Source organism: Natator depressus, chromosome 9, assembly GCF_965152275.1.
Source record: "Natator depressus isolate rNatDep1 chromosome 9, rNatDep2.hap1, whole genome shotgun sequence".
NCBI classification, from domain to species: Eukaryota; Metazoa; Chordata; order Testudines; family Cheloniidae; genus Natator; species Natator depressus.
The window spans coordinates 33,843,194-33,855,698 of NC_134242.1; positions in this window are offsets into that span (position 1 = coordinate 33,843,194).

Consider the following 12,505-nt stretch of genomic DNA (forward strand, 5'->3'; position numbering starts at 1 on the left):
ACTGTAACCCCATAGAGTAGACACATACCACTGTGATGGAAGGGGTTTTTCCATCACTGTAGGAACTCCACCTGAGTGACAGTAGCTAGGTGGACAGAAGCTTTCTTACATCCACCTAGCTGTGTCTACACTGGGTGTTATATATTCCATTTGTTATATATGTAATGGCTGCCTTCGCTTCCCCTCTAAACCAGCTTGGTGTTTTAATCAATACAGACTCCTTCCTCAAGTATGGCTTTTTGGGCATCTAGTAAAGCATTCTTAAACAATCCCCAATTATCATTCAATGTATTGTGACTTTGCCATCGGTAAGAATGAACACATAAGGGATCATCCAGTAGTTGACATTTTAAACAAGTACCTTTCAGAAGAGTTACAATTAGTGTCTGAGCTCACTTTGGAACAGGCAGTTCGCAACTGGCATGGCGACTGAGCTAATGAAAAATGCAAGTCATTCAGTAAGCAAGTAGTGGAAGAAGTGGTACAGGAAATCACAAAGAAAAAAATTCCCATGGGGAAAAATTAAACATATAAAAAAACCTTTTATTGAATTCTCTGGGTAGAAATGTGGCTGGTTGGTTACAAGGAAAACACAAGACTGACAGAGCAAACTTTAGAAAGTTGTTCAGCATTGGCTCAATTATGCCCCTATGGAAGTCAACAGGCTGATTGGTTTTGAAAACCCCCCTTTAGAAGGCCTACCCATCCAGTGCAAAGGCAAGCATATACTGGAAATGTAAGAAAAAGGACATTGGGAGCATGTCTGTCAAACAGAGGTATAAATTAAATAAATTGCCAAAGGAAAGGCAAGTAATGTCTATTTCATGGATCTGTGCCGAAAGACAACATGAAAAAAACAGGCTTGGACTGCTCTCAAATTTCAAACTGTTATTTTCTCAAAAGTTATGAGAATAACTTGTCTCAGCTTCAATATGCCAGTGCAGAGAAAACACACATCATTAATGTAATTTGACAGTTGTAAGAGAATAAGAGTTGCCAACTGTCATTTAAAACTAATTTGTATAGAAGCATCAAAAAACCTCTCCACTTTAGGATATTTTAAAATACATATATTTTATTGACAGAGTTAATACATGCAAATAGAATAATATTTACAATCTTGATTCCTGTTCTTGAACTAGAGTCCTGTCCACACACAATACTATTATCATTTCAAGAACAAAAAGGTGAACAGTTACACTTCACGGTTTATTAGCAACATGACAGAGCTATTGCTATTGTTCTTATTCCACAATAAGCAAGAATAAATAATTTGTTTCACCTATCTGGGAAAAAAAGACAAAACCTCACTGAATTTAGTAAAAGTAAATAATATCCTGTTATAGCCACTTTGAAATGTAATCTGTTTAAGAAGCTAATGTCAATACAATTAAGGAATACTTTATGTCAGGTCCAAACTACACAAAACTACATACTTTTAGAAACTAATACACCAGGATGTAACAAGATACTTCTTTAAAATAATCTCTGAATTATCTCTAGTTCTGCTAGCAGAGCTGGACTCCAGCTGTCCAGACTGAAAGCTTATTCCTGACCTCAATGTGCTCTTTTACTGTCACTAAATTATTGTGGGCTGATTAAAGTTTAATGACATGGTTACTCTGGTAGTGAGCCAAAGGCATTAGTTATCCCCAGGGGCTATCAGTTACTGACAAACCCCATCTAACTTTTAAAGACAACTTAACTGCTAAAGAAATACAGATGACCAGTAGCTGTATAGTTGGAAAGGCTTCTCCCTCCAAAATGAAAACATAGCAGTTTGAGTCTCTGCCAATGATGCTAAACGTGCAAACTGCTTGTAAGTCTTCTGGGTCCCACACAGTGCTCTCAAGGAATCCACCACCCTCTGACCTACTCAAGTCTAATAAAAATTACACTTGTTATGTTTTCTTTAGCTTTCAAACCTGAAATTTCTTCAGAAGACTTCTACCATGTTTATATTATATGATCTGTTTCATGAATCCAAATGTCTTCTCTCAGTATCTTTTCCCACTATTCCTTATGAACTGTAGGTTTCCTTATTATTCACTGCAAGATTCTACCTGCTATTGAAATCAGAGTAACTAGTTAATGCTTTTCTTCCTCTCCATTCTGAAGACTTGAAATATTTGTCTTTCTCTAATCCATTTTTCCAAAATAGGAATGTGAAGAAAAACAAAACAAAAACAATGAACCCAGTTGCGCACAATGCTAGTGCACAAGTGGTCCTCCAGACAGAGGCTGGACACAATGTCAATCCTTGCATTCAAGGAGTGCACATACAATCAGCACTCCCTGGGCCAAGTGTGGAGTCTGAACCCAGAACCTTCAGAGCTAAAAGCATGAGCCCACCTATACTGCTAAAAGACTATGGCCCAGATTCACAAAGGTATTTAGGCTCCAAACTTCCATTGAAATCAATCCTTTGTGCACCTGAGCCTGTATTCTACCTAGAAGCAGTAGCAGACTCAAATATTTTAAAGAGACAGATTCACTTTCCTAATGTGGATTACACATGAACTGCTTCAGGATAAGGTACATTGAGGATATGTCTACACTGCAATTAGACACCCAAGGCTGGCCCATGGCAGCTGGCTCAGGATCGTGGGGCTCAAGCTAAGGGCTGTTTAATTGCAGTTTCAACATTCGGGCTTGGACTGCAGCCCAAGGTCTGGGACCCTCCCATCTCGCAGTGTCCTAGAGCCTGGGCTCCATCCCGAGCCCAAGTGTCTACATCACAATTAAACAGCCCCTTAGCCCAACCCCGCGAGCCCAATTCAGTGGGCACAGGCTGGCCACTTGTTTTTAATTGCAGCATAGACAGCTCATCTCCAGGCACAGAAAGGAGCAGACAGCTTCCTGCTCCTACACTGCACAATGGCCATGATCTCTATACTTCCTGGAGCTTCTGCTTGGAGGCTGATGAATTCATTGGCGCTACTTTGAATTTACACCAGTAAAAATAAAAAGCAGCTTCCTGAATTTGCATGTAAATTAGTCACTTAAACTGATGACATATAAGTATAACCTCAAAAATTTCACTTACAGATTAGAAGTCATGACCTAGGGAATGATAAATTACAACTGTTTTCAAAGAATTAGCAGTTTTATTACTGACCAATAAGAGATGAATATTGATTTTGTGCAAAAATTTTATATCCTACATCTTCTTTAGAAAATTAACACATTACCACTACCTCCTTTCAAATGTTTTATTTACCCTGACAGGTTTTTAAAAAGAAGTAACCATGTCAGCACATCTCCAGCAAAGAAAAACTTTTGCTCTTCTGATTTCAGACAAAAATCATTCCTCCCTGCCCCAGGGTAATGATGCCATTTGTCAACATTGATTTAATTGACAGAAACAGATTAAAATTCTCCTCCCCTATATAGCTGGAGTAACTCCACTGATCAGGTACCAGCATAAGAATCTACCCCATCATATTTAACAATTGGCTTAGCTAGACAGGGAGTCAGTGGACGGCAAGCTGAGATGTAAAGCTACAGTCCACTAGAGTGCCATGCACTAACCCTGCTGCCACACAAAGAAAGCTCCTTAGTGGGCTTTGACCTCCTCCCATTTGAAATGGAAATTTTTAGTACAACAGGGTCCATATGGCCTGACTGCATACAGAACGCTAGTGAGCTGTAGATTTACGCCCCAGCTTGGCACATACTACCTCTCCATCTAGATGAGCATGACGCAAACTTTAGAAGAGTTTCACAAATTTACCATAGTTCTCTTTCTCTGGGCAGCGGGTAGCTGGGATTCATGAGAAAGTGTTAGTCAGTGCCTCCTGTGACGCTATCACGTAACCTCTGATATGCAAATTGTTTCTGTGGGTTGTTGAGTAATGAACCAATAAATCTTTAAATCTTTATTTTGAAAAATTAGATAATTGTTTTGAATTTCACAAAAATGTATTTAAAATTATAAGATATCAACTAGACATTTTGGGGAGACACTGGAAAAATATCTGCAATTCCTTTGGGCAACAATTCAGAAAAGCATTTAAGCATGTAGAATAGTTTTGCTTTTCTTAATCAGGGCCTGGCTGATGATATTTTCGTAATTCACCATAAGGCTAGTAATGGTTTGCAATAGAAAAAACTAAATTTATTCTTTAAGTCATAGAGGTTTACATCAGAATGTCATAATCTTAAATTTCAAATACTTGTAATATAATTGGTATAATTTTACAGTCAGTAGCATGCCATCTATTTATGCAAGGTATGAATTTCATGCCTTGCGTGCCTCACTGGCTGTGTGTTGTTCAGCTGGTAGCCTGCAAGCTGGACTCATCCGGCCCCCAGGAAGGATGCTGCTATTCTGTGCACAGCGTGAGTGGCCTTGCACACATTATGTGTGAGGTCACACCACAGGGAGGATGTCATTTTGCATGATCAAGGCATGCAAGCGAGTTGTTGCGTGCCTTAATAGAACTCTCACGGCATGCCACTGCTTACAGTTTAGTACAGTGGTTTTCAACCTATTTACCATTGTGGGCCGCATATGTGGCCCACAGTGTGTTATGTGAGACGCATCCAATACTATCTGTATGGCCCTGAGGATGTCACCTGGGCCACAGCTCTGTGCTGCTCGGGCCGCCGGTGGCCCACAAGCACAGCTTGAGAGCCACGGGTTTAGTGGCAGGGATCCTGTTGATTTAATGACACTGCACAGCTGGACCCATTTTTGAATGTCGTCACAGCTAGCACAGGCGCCCACTACTAGGGGGTGCTTGGCCCCCAGCTCTGCCCCAGGCCCCGCCCCCACTCCACCCCTTCCTCCAAGTCTCCACCCCCCCACCCCACCTCTTCCCCCCCCGCGTTCCTCCCCTGACCGCACCGCATCCCGCTCCTGCCCCCTCCCTCCCAGCCCCCCTGAATGCCGCCAAACAGCTGTTCGTGGTGGGCAGGAGGCATGGGGAGGGAGGGGGAGGCGCTGATCCACGGGGCTGCCGGAGGGCGGGAGGAGCCAGGGGGGATCGGTGGGAGCTGAGGGAGGCTGCAGCATTTTTCCCTCATGGGTGCTCCAGCCATGGAGCTGGTTCCTATGACAGCTAACTACCGAGGGCTGATTTCCCCCTACACCAGTTTTACAATCTCTTAACTCCATTGGCTTCAGTGGCATTGCTCATGATTTACACCAGTGTGAGGGGAATCTCTTAAGACTGTTAGTTAAGAGAAGAAACCACATTTTAATAATCTATTATGTGCTATTCTTGGAGTTAACCATTATGCTAATATTTCAAACACATACAAGATCTATTTATAGATTCTTTGACTTTCAGCCTTCACTGAGGGCCAGATACCATAAGATGCTGAGCACCCAAAATCCCATTGTCCTCCATTTCAATGGAAGTTGTGATGGACACAGCACTCCCATGAGAGCATTATCAACCCCCAAGAAGAAAGCCCTTGGGAAATTTTAAGGCTTTTTTTTTAAAGAAAAAGCCACACAGACATCAGACTGTTCAAACTATTATGGAAGAATATTTACAAGTTTCTGGGAATGCCCAGAGATGGGAGGAATCTTCCCAATAAAAAAGGTCTGATTCTGTCCTTTTTTTCTGTTCACAAGTTGCCCAGGAACTGATCAAAGTTTTTGAATGTGTTAGTTAATCACCATCATAAGGATGATGGCAAATCCCTAAAGGAATTTTGAAGATCAAGCACCACCTGGCTTGGTCTCTGGGTAGGTCTTTCAGGTGATCTGGCTGGATATTCAGTCTGTGTCCATCTCTAACCATCTTATTGTGCCACCAAATCGTGGCATTTCCTGGGAAACACGCGTTGGAATTTGTTGACCTTCCATTCTATGTCCATCCCAAGGAAGCTGCTGAAGTTGAACCAGTGGTGATAGAGGCAATTGCTGGGTTCAGCTTCAAACATCCTATTTCTGATCTTTTCCTGCCACTTATTATGGAGCAGCTGATTAAGAATACTTTTTGGCTCTCATCGTTTCGTCATTCATTAGTTGCAATTGTTTGACAAATTGCATTTTTAACATATCTGAGCCCAGTAGGTTCTGGTGACATACCAAGTGCCAATACAAACTTGAAAAAGTCCAACCATGGCCTCCTATTTTTATCTGTGCTCCAGGAATGGTGCCCTACAGTTGGGCCATTCCATCCTCCTTCCTGCCATTTTGCTCAAGGAGTGAGATTCTGGAGTTCACATTTCTCTTGACCATCTATGGGAAAATGGCCAGCCCTGGGGATACTCTGGGGATTAGCTTCAAGAGTACAGACCTTGCCAAATCGAAACTTGCAAGGCTAGCTTCAGTTCAGCAGACTCATCTGAGGTGGGATTGAAAAAACATATAGCATGGTTGTGTACCAATGTCATTAAATCTCTAGATCATCACACTATGAAGAAAATAAAAGTGATCATAAGTGCTGTAGCTTATAAGTTACAATAATGTGTCAATAATCATAAAATTCTTTTGAAACTGGCACTGTTATACTTCATGATCTTACTGTTAAGAAACAGTGACTTTCTTTTCCTGTGATGTTCTAGAGAGTAGGTTAATTATGTCCTATCACTCTTGTAATTTTTCTTGGAAGAATTAATTTGTTTTATAACTGTATGCTTTACACTATTCTTATTCACGTGAAAAAGCTAACATTGAACTTATTTCCTGGTGTATTCTGTCCATTCTCAATATAAAGACAGGCTCCAAAAACTTTTTTTTTTTTGGTGCAAAACGACTACTGTTCAATGTGAAAATTCTAAGAGGAGAATAGTAAAAAGGTAGAATAGATGACAGTGGATTAGGGCACTTGCGTTTCACCTGTGGCGATCTCAGTTCAATTCAGACCTTAGATCCCACTTGAAATGAGTTTATTAACAACAGCTTTAGTCCTTATTGATCTACATCACCATTTGACACAACTAGCAGTCCCATCTCAAAACAGGAGCCAAGTTTTAGAATTTCAGGAGGGATATAAAAGAGCAGAGTTTTTTAAAGAGAAGCTCCCACCTTGGTATTTCTGAAAAAAAGTGTACAGTTATAAAGCAATCCCATTTTATGGGGAAAATTAGCTAGTTATCAGTGCCTCACTCTTGTGAACACTAAATTCTATGTATACAAACAGCCCCCGCCCCCGATATTGATACTATCTGAAGTCTACAATTCCATGATCCTCCAGTGCTATGCATAAGCTGTTTTCACATCAGTAAAAGAGCCTTACAGCTCTACTCTTGTTTTGACACTAATCCTGTCTTTGTCCCCTTGACACCTTCACAAGTGTGTCATGTTATTAAAACCATAAATCTGTTTTTGTTTTAAATTTGCTGTACAGATTATAAACTTTCATTAAGTGTTTAGACTAAATATCTTTTACGATGTTGATTGGGCAAGAACATACAATAAATTCACAGCAACTACAAAATGAATACAGGTGCTTAAACAAAATCTAACTTGTACAGAAATAGATCTATCAGTGATTTATCTAGCTAGCTGATTTAAGATTGTGGATGATATTACAGTCTTACAACAGAATAACAGCACTATGGACATTGGTTGCTAGATCCACTGAAGCCCATTATGAGCATCTTTGGAACGGATTCTCCTCTCACACTAGTGTAAATGAAAACTCACTCCACAGAGCTTCCTCACAATGACAGCAGCGTATCAGGCACTTGGTCAATTAACAATAATCACCTTTCTAGACTCCATGCAGTATGTAGTTCTGAGTGCATGGCTCTTAAAAATGTCAAACTGGATTTTGAAAATGATTTTCTCTAGTGATAAATGTAGCCACATTGTTCACTGGAATGTTTTAGTATATTCAATTATGATGCAACAGAGAGAGAGGTGGTGAAAAATTTGTAATAATGTTAATATTAATGGCCTTAATCCTGCAAACTCCAACATGCATGAGTAGGACTTCTTAAGGGAATAAGAGTTTACAGGATTGGAGGCTTGCTTAAATAAATAATCATAATAACTAACAATAACACTTTAAAATATTTTAAAAAGAAAAGCATTTGGCCAATTCCAGCACCAAAATCCCAATGAATTCCTCTGAAACTAATAGAGTAGCACAGAGTGTAAGCAAGCACTGAATTCAGCTCATTGTGGCTTTTACCAAATGGAGTTGCTCAACAGCAAAGCACCTTGTTTTGTTAAGAAGGCCTGTGGGCCAGAGCCTACCATGGAGTAAGCCAATATAATCTCATGGAAGTCAATGAACCTATGCCAATTTACACCATCTATCAGGCCCAGAATTTTTCCAGGTGAAATATGTACAAGGAATAGCCTCTTCAAGTGTGAGAAGAGAATATATTTCCAACTCCTTACTCAGTTTAGTTTTAGGAAACATCTGAATGTTTGCACTGAGATATTGTCTCATGGTCTTCCATCTTTAGGGCCCAGTCTTGTAAGAGCTCCATGCTGTGGAATCCCATTAAAATCAATGGGACTTCCGCATATGAAGCAGTTGCAAGAGGGGGACGGTTGGTTGAATCCAAGCCTGAGTTGGTAGGCACCACAAGTGCTTACTGTCTGATGACTATTGGGTGATTTATTAAATGAATTGTCCTCAGTTTGTTCCCTGCTGGACTCAGTCCATCTCCAATGGACATCACAAAAAGGGATTTTCACAACTGACAACCTTATTGGCATCCTGAGCAGATATAAAGTTCAGTATAAAGATACAGAGTTCAGCTACATTAGAGTAGCAGTGTGGCGAAGATTGCATGGCTGCTGACTGGGCTCTACCTCGTAGGTGGAAACATATTTCAGTTCAAAAACTGGCTTTTATTATCACACACACACACACACACACACACACACACACACACAGAGCTATGTCCCCATTTCCACAGGTTTCCATTTGTAATTTACCTGCAGAAGGCACCAAAAGTATGTATCAAAACTTCCCATTTTGTGAAGACCTTCCTACGGCTACCGAGTTGATGAACTCAGAACAAGAAAGGTAATTGCTTCCACATGCAATTAAACCCTTTTGACTTGCATACATGTTGCTGGCTTTTCATTGTTTCCTTGACAGTTTAGCAAGATAAATCCAAAATTAGATCAAAGAGCATGTAGCATTGTACACTCAAGAAAAGAATTAAAAATGTGAGTAACTCCTGCCCCTGATCTTTTCACACATCAGGAGTTGATTTTCAGTATATTCGATCATACAAACAGATTTCATTAACAACCCCTTGGTCATCTCATCTCATCTCATGAACACATAATGCACCTGGAAAATAAACACAAAAAATTAAATATGGGCTTGTAATAGTATAAAAAATTAGAGCAATTTCCTGTCAACTTTAATAGTATGTTCTATCTAGGTATTTATAATGTGTGACAAAGCTCTGTCCTTGTCTCCATGGGTCCCACATTTCCTGGCAGATTTCGCTAGCCTCAGAGGCTCACTGTGACCCTCCACATAACCCTTCTCTCTCTAGAGACAAGGGTCACAGTCTACTGAGCCATTTTCATCATAAGCCAGCAAGGGAGGTGAGGAGAAGCTATCCTCCCTTGCACAGTCTCTGTTGTCTCCCAGTCTCAGTGATTAATCAAGGGGGGGAATCAAAGGGTGGAGCCCAGGCTCACCCTCTACTCCAGGCTCCTGCCCAGGGACCCTAATAGTATCAGCTATGGTAGCTGACCTTTTAGAAACATGACACGTACAATTCCCTGGGCTACTTCCCCACAGCAACCCCCACTTCCTCAGGCTCCACTTCACCCGTACCTCAGGGCCTCCTTCTTTGTGTCTGATATGGTGTGTACTGCTCAGTCTCTCCAATAGCACAACTTCCTCCCTCAGCTCCTGACATCCACACCCACCTGACTAACCGGGAGGCTTTTAACTAGTTTCAGCCAGTCCCTGATTGACTTCAGGTGTCCCAATCAACCTAGCGTTCTCCCTGCCTTCTGGAAAGTTCTTAATTGGCCCCAGGTGTCTTAATTGACCTGGAGCAGCTGCCATTTAACTTATCCTGGTACCAGGGATTTGTTTAGCCTATCTCCCACTACTTTTCTATAGCCATCTGACCTTTCCCAGTCACAAATGCCTCAATCACTATTTTAAGAAGGCACAGAATACATGTTTTAGGACTGCAAAGAAATGGTCCAAACTGGATTCTCCTCTCTGCGCTTCAAATAGCCACTGTTCCTACATTTCCTCATCTACTTTTCTCTCTCCTCCTTCTCTTCTCTTCTTTCTACTTAGTTCTAGAAATGAGGAGGGCTGGGTAGTTGTTCAACTCAGTTAATGTTCACAAATTGATGTATTTTGATACATTCTCTGAACTTGTTAGTGGATGGATTCCATCTGAGCTTTTATACTAACAAGCTCCATAATTGAAGTACTTCTACAGAGAATAATTTGCCTCCAGCATCTAGAGATTTCACCCCAGAGAACAGTCAAAATTACCATCCCTGATGAAGGCAGCTATTTTGGAGGATCACAGACAGATACTAAGGATAAAACTTTCAAGTGCTCCTAAGTAACTTAGGAGCCAAAGTCCCAATGTCTTTCAATGAGACTGAGGATTCCAAGTGCCTAAATCCCATTTTCAAAAATGATTGGAGACTACAGATAAAACTTTCCTAATATAGACAGACCAGAACCCCCTTATTGATAAGGCCCAACACCTTGAACTAGTTCTAGGGTACATTTACACTGCAATCAGAGATGTGACTGTAACACATATGGACATACCTGAGCTAGATTTTATCTAGCTAGCTTGAACAAGAATAGCAGTGAAGCTCTGGGGGCATCAGTAAACACAAGCTAGCTGCTTGAGTACATAACCAGGGTCCTGGGCAGGCTTGCAGATCCTGCGCCACACAGCTTCAATGCTATCATCATCTGTGCTAGCTAGATCAAACCTAGCTTAGCTACATCCCTAGAATCACACAGAAGGCAAATGGAGCTTGCAGAGCACCTGTGTGATGTGTTCTCATTGCTCATAAACAGGACCAGATTAAGGCCTAAACAAACTAGGTGTGATATATAGCAAGTTCATGTAATTTCCTTTAAAAACCTTATTGAATTAAGTTTAATTATCTTTGGAGTCCATTGTATTGAATGCAAAGTTTATGTAGTACTGTGAACCCTGAGAAGTGTTGTGAACGTCAAAGGACTATTTTGAACAATGGGCCAGACATTAATGGACTTTTGGAACAAACCATGTTAAGTGCTTTTTCTGGGAATCTCTACGTTCCCCACCTCTGGTTATGCAAAACCCCAGCCTTTTGAAGCTACACCTTGAATCATAGAATATCAGGGTTGGAAGGGACCTCAGGAGGTCATCTAGTCCAACCCCCTGCTCAAAGCAGGACCGATCCCCAATTAAATCATCCCAGCCAGGGCTTTGTCAAGTCTGACCTTAAAAGCTTTTAAGGAAGGAGATTCCACCACCTCCCTAGGTAACGCATTCCAGTGTTTCACCACCCTCCTAGTGAAAAAGTTTTTCCTAATATCCAACCTAAATCTCCCCCACTGCAACTTGAGACTTGTTATGTCATCTGCTACCACTGAGAACAGTCTAGAGCCATCCTCTTTGGAACCCCCTTTCAGGTAGTTGAAAGCAGCTATCAAATCCCCCCTCATTCTTCTCTTCCGTAGACTAAACATCCCCAGTTCTCTCAGCCTCTCCTCATAACTCATGTGTTCCAGTCCCCTAATCATTTTTGTTGCCCTCCGCTGGACTCTTTCCAATTTTTCCACATCCTTCTTGTAGCGTGGGGCCCAAAACTGGACACAGTACTCCAGATGAGGCCTCACCAGTGTCGAATAAAGGGGAACGATCACGTCCCTTGATCTGCTGGCAATGCCCCTACTTATACATCCCAAAATGCCATTGGCCTTCTTGGCAACAAGGGCACACTGTTGACTCACATCCAGCTTCTCGTCCACTGTAACCCCTGGGTCCTTTTCTGCAGAACTGCTGCCGAGCCATTCGGTCCCTAGTCTGTAGCGGTCCATTGGATTCTTCCGTCCTAAGTGCAGGACTCTGCACTTGTCCTTGTTGAACTTCATCAGATTTCTTTTGGCCCAATCCTCCAATTTGTCTAGGTCCCTCTGTATCCTATCGCTACCTTCCAGCGTATTTACCTCTCCTCCCAGTTTAGTGTCATCTGCAAACTTGCTGAGGGTGCAATCCACACCATCCTCCAGATCATTTATGAAGATATTGAACAAAACTGGCCCTAGGACTGACCCTTGGGGCACTCCATTTGATACCAGCTGCCAACTAGACATGGAGCCATTGATCACTACCCATTGAGCCCGACAATCTAGCCAGCTTTCTATCCACCTTATAGTCCATTCATCCAGCCCATACTTCTTTAACTTGCTGGCAAGAATACTCTGGGAGACAGTGTCAAAAGCTTTGCTAAAGTCAAGGAACAACATGTCCACTGCTTTTCCTTCATCACAGAGCCAGTTATCTCGTCACAGAAGGCAATTAGATTAGTCAGGCATGACTTGCCCTTGGTGAATCCATGCTGACTGTTCCTGATCACTTTCCTCTC